This window comes from Asterias amurensis, chromosome 2 (genome assembly GCF_032118995.1).
Source record: "Asterias amurensis chromosome 2, ASM3211899v1".
NCBI classification, from domain to species: Eukaryota; Metazoa; Echinodermata; class Asteroidea; order Forcipulatida; family Asteriidae; genus Asterias; species Asterias amurensis.
The window spans coordinates 7,861,207-7,866,746 of NC_092649.1; positions in this window are offsets into that span (position 1 = coordinate 7,861,207).

Sequence of the window (5,540 nt, forward strand, 5' to 3'; positions counted from 1 at the left end):
AAATTGCGAGATATTGGAAGAAACACCCTTGTTACACGAAGTTGTGTGCTGTCAGATCTTTGATTTCGAGACCTCACGCGTGAGGTCTCGAATATTTTACTGAGAAATTAGTTCTCAAAAACTACGTTACTTCAGAGGGAGCCCTTTTTCACAATGTTTTAATGCTATGAACAGCGCTCCATTGCTCGTTCCAAGTAAGTTTGAAGGCTAACAATTATTTTGAGTAATTACCAATAGTGTCCAGCGTCTTAAAATCTCGAACCCCTCCACTTCTAAACTACCTGCTGCATTACCAATTTCAGGTTATTTACACGAAGCGGTCAGTTTTGAGTCATCACATTATCACGTTCAACCAAATTTTGGAGAGAGCGGCCGGCTGTGAGTGGCTATTAGCCATTAGTGGCCGACCGCGACTTGTTTGACCCATACCATGACTCAGCAAGAAACGGGGCACAGTAAAATGTAATGGATCTAAATAGTATTCTATTATGACGATTTCTGTTAACGAGAGGAGTTTTTTCAATGGAAATAACAACACAACACGATGCTCGGTGTCGGCATTCAAAGATCTTTGCGCACGGGAAAACATTGTCTCTTTTATTGAAATGTGTTGGTCCTTTGTGAACACTCAGGCAAATTCACTCTGCCAAAATGAGTAGTTTCCCTTTAAATATTAAAATTTGTAACTGATTTTTATTTAGTCGTATCTCACACTCTATACCAGAGCTGGCAATGAGATAATTACGACATGGAGAGTCCAGTTTAGTTTGGTCATGCTGATTCTGGATGCCGCAGTGCAGCCATCGTGTCCACAGTCTATACGTCTGGTATCCTGTGTTCTATATAGGAACACGTGGTTTTGTTTTGAACGAAATTGTCGTCATTCCTATTTTAAAATAAAGTTCTGCACTCTAATAACCTGAAAACATGCCAGGTTTGTCATAGCACACAGGTCTATCTAATGCTTGATTCAAGTTCATTATTTATAAACTGAAGTCATTTACCGTTCACCTATACTGCTTCGTTAACCACTAATGAGTGATCAAACACACGGAAGTTTGAACTTGAGGGAAATGGGTTGACACTGGGTCAAGTATACCTCTTCATGCGCCTCTTGGGTGCCTCAAGTACACTGGGTGATGCAACGCTAACGAGGGTACCGCACTATGGGATGCTGAAGAGGTTCAACATCTTCAAGGACGATATGCACTTGGCACCACTGGTTTGAAAGGGCGGCACTTTAAAGACACTGGACACTATTGGTAATTGTCAAAGACCAGTCTTCTCACTTGGTGTATCTCAACGTAATGATACAAAACAAAAATTGGTCGTCGAGGTTGCGAGATAATAATGGAGTTGTGTGCTTCCAGATGCTTGATTTCGATACCTCAAAATATAATTATGAGGTCTCGAAATCAAATTCGTGGAAAATTACTTCTTTCTTGAAAACCACGTTTTCAGAGGGAGCCGTTTCTCACATACTATTAACAGCTCTCCATTACTCGTTACCAAGTAAGGTTTTATGCGAATAATTATTTTGAGTTGTTACCAATATATATAGTGTACACTGCCTTTAAGGGCGAGTTTATAATATAATATACCCTATAATAACACCCTGTCATTATGCCACGCATCTCATATGCAAGGAGTCTATAGGTTACCCATGCCAACCGGCTGAAGACGAATATAGTGATATGGATGAAACGTCGACATTTCATATCTGGTAATTATATTCACAACCAGAGTTTACAAAAAATACATTAACGGTTGTCCGTATGACAGAATTTCACACTACCTAACTCCATCCACGCACTGTTCAAAGCCCAACACTACTTTTCGAAACATGCAGAAAATGACTGTTTCATAAAATTACTCTTCAAAGTAGTATTATTCATATAGCTCCCTTTAGCTGAGCGATTGATACGTATTTTTACTGCTTTAATGTGGTTTATAACCCGTATTTTTCCTCTGTACATCTTTATTAAATTAACCGCTCTTTGCACGGATTAAAAACCCCATTTACTTCAAAAGCAAGGGACAAAACGATTTAAATTTTACGTAGATGCATTGGGGCTGGCATTGAGTTGTTATCTGAAGTATTGTGGCGTGTTCATAAATGCCCGAATACTCCCCAGACAGGCGATGTGAAATTTTTGTTTTAGGTTTCACAACGTTGAAGAGTTTTGCTACCCTTTAAATTGCTTCTCTTCCCTTGAATGAGATGAACACAAATGCAAACATGAATGGTTCGATGCACCACACCGCGATCATAATCAATAGCTGTTTCGGTTAAATTGGTCATTGGTTAGTCATGCCAATAGCACTGAAACAGCAACTGTTGTTGGTTACAGCCGCAAAAAAACGCACCCCTGTTGGAGTAGATTTTCCCAATTTGGAGTTGTTTACCCCTCCTTCGCCCTTTGCAACCCGGTTCGAATCCTGGACCTGACCCTTGCACTATCAGTTGGTTTTAAGTCTCTACCTGTTTGTTTGGATTTTCCCTATTTCGGGTTTTCTTTTTAACATATTTTCTCACATTATCGTAAGTAGGTCTAAGAGCAAGCTTCATGATCAATTATGGGGGAAAATAATGTTGGTATTCAACTTTATGGAGCTGTATGTCTTAAAGACACTGGACAATATTGGTTGTTGTCAAAGACTAGTCTTCACACTTGCTGTATCTCATCATATGCATGAAATAACTAACCTGTGATAGTTTGAGCTCAATCGGCCATCGACGTTGCGAGATAATAATTAAAGTAAAAAACACCCTTTTTACACGAAGTTGTGTGCTTTCGGATGTTTGGTCTCGATATCAAATTCGAGGAAAACTACTTCTTTCTCGAAAACTACGTTCAGAGGGAGCCGTTTCTCACGACGTTTTATACTATCAACTTTTCCCCATTACTCGTTACCAAGTAAGGTTTTATGCTAGTAATTATTTTGAGTAATTACATGTACCAATAGTGTCCACTGCCATTAAACGCTAAGCCCACCTTTAAGATGAACAGGTTTAGTAGTGCACATTATGCTTGAAGCGATTCCATTATCTTTAAAGTGAAGGTTTCCTAGAGGTTCGTCAATCCCATTGCTCGATACCCCTCTCAACTCACAACAATGAGGGATCAAGCAGATAGAGTTTTTAAAGTTGCATGACCAGAATTTCGTCTATTGTTGGATAAATGATGGCCCTGTCCCATTCAGTGACGCTTCAACGGCGTTGACTTGAGATTTTACACAAAACTGAAAGTTAAACTTTTTTGTGGGGTAGGGTCTATGCGTATAAATGTGTATTATTTTCGTACTTTTGCCAGGTCGATTGACGATCATAAAGAGGAACAGAAGAACCGGTTGACAAATAATGTGTCATTTTTGTTTATAGGTGAGACTGCGAGGACCCTCAAAATATATTATTATTGTGTCGAAACCTTCCCTCTGCTATTGTTTGAAAAATCCCAACAAAAAAATATAACAACAATATTTTTGGATACTACTGGTGGGTCTTTTTCTTTGTATGTTATTAAGAAGATGCATATTAAAGACACTGGACACTTTTGGTATAGTTGTCAAAGACCAGTCTTCTCACTTGGTGTATCTCAACATAAATTAACAAGCCTGTGAAAATTTGAGCTCAATTGGTCGTCGAAGTTACGAGATAATAATGAAAGGAAAAACACCATTGTCTGATGAAGTTGTGTGCGTTTAGATGCTTGATTTCGAGACCCCAAATTCTAAATCTGAGGTCTCGAAATCAAACTCGTGGAAAATTACTTCTTTCTCGAAAACTACGTTACTTCAGAGGGAGCATTTCTTGCAATGTTTAATAATACCAACCTCTCCCCATTACCTATAACCAAGTGAGGTTTGATGCTAACTATTATTTTGAGTAATAACCAATAGTGTCCACTGCCTTTAAGGCCTCTATACAGAAATGCCAGACTGTTTTATCATACCTTTTTGAAATGTAAGCTGGGAAACAATCGCAGGAGATTGTATTCATCTGCTTAGCAATATTAAAAAGTGTTACATCTTAATTTCCAAAGCATAGGTCTATATATTAAAATCATGAGTGCATATTATATTCCTTCACCGATAACCGAGGGGATTTTGACTATGGTAATTTATGCTAATGACCAATGATGAGTGGTGTAGATAATGTATCATTATCGACTCAAATTATTCAATACAAATCTTCCAGCCATAGCGGTAATGATTACGCAAGCAGCCCCGGGTACTTGGCTGTTATCTTGTCGGCCTATGCATTAAATGTATACCTTGTCAAGTGATTCCACCACTGGCAGTGAGTCGCAGCTGTATAAAAAGGTTTCCAAAAAATGATGTGTCAAAAATATCTTCCTAAATTTAGCATAAACACACAATGTGTATTTTGTACCGAGGTGCAATTACCTAGTTATAACGTATATTAGGGTCGGAGGAGTGGTTTTTGTCAACGTAATGCTGATTTATTGGTTTTAAATTAAAAAAAGAAAGATACAATCAAAGTCACTTGTGAACGATTTCGACGGATATTGTGTCTATCTCGCTGAGAAAACAACATAAACTGTCATGGTGTTTCACAAAATCTTAAAAATCCGTCCACGTTTAGTTAGGTGACAGCGAAAACCAACAGCATCTATTTGTTGACAATTGTAATGACTCTGCAATTTGATTCTTCAGGTCACGAAGTTTGTCAATTTTTATTAAATTCAAAATTCAAATTCAAATCTCAGGCCGCAGCATTTGTGAACGGACACCTATACTGAGAAACGTGCTTCATACTTGAATCGTAGATTCAAATGTTTTTGGGTGAACAATGATCAAATAAAACTTAACTTCGAAGAGTAGGCCTATCCTTTCTCAAACAGTTTATACTATCAAAACATGCATTACAAAGCCCTAAAAGGTTTTGAATATATTAGAATGGAGGACACATGCTTGTAATTGGCAACTGTTATAGTTGAATTGACCTGGCTGTGCATAAATACTGATCTTGAAAACACAAGCCATAATGAATAATACATTCTTCAATCGTACAGCAAAGTCTTTTCATCTATCTTGCACTCAGTCGATGCGTTTTCACATAATATGTCAACGTTTTGGAACATAGTACACACACGCTTGTGTTGACCAATAATTCCTGGTCTACATGAATGGGCATTTTACTGCTTATATGATCTTAAAACACCCATGCCATAATTTCCATAAAGACCAGTGTTCTCACTCGGTGTATCCCAACATGTATAACATATTAAATCTATACAAAATTTTGACTCAAAGTTGTTAGAGATTATAGTGGAAAAACAACAACTCGTTGCACAAATTTGTGTGCTTTCAGGTTCCCGGCCTGTTTGCTCTTTCTAAAAAAATACGTTACTTCAGAGGGAGTCGTTTCTCACAATGTTTTGTATCTACAGCTCTTACATTGCACGTTACCAAGTAAGTTTGTATGCTAACAACTATTTTGAGTAGTAACCAAATAGTGTCCAACGCCTTTATGTTACCAATGCATTTTACAGATAGCCACGTGTGGATGAAGTGCG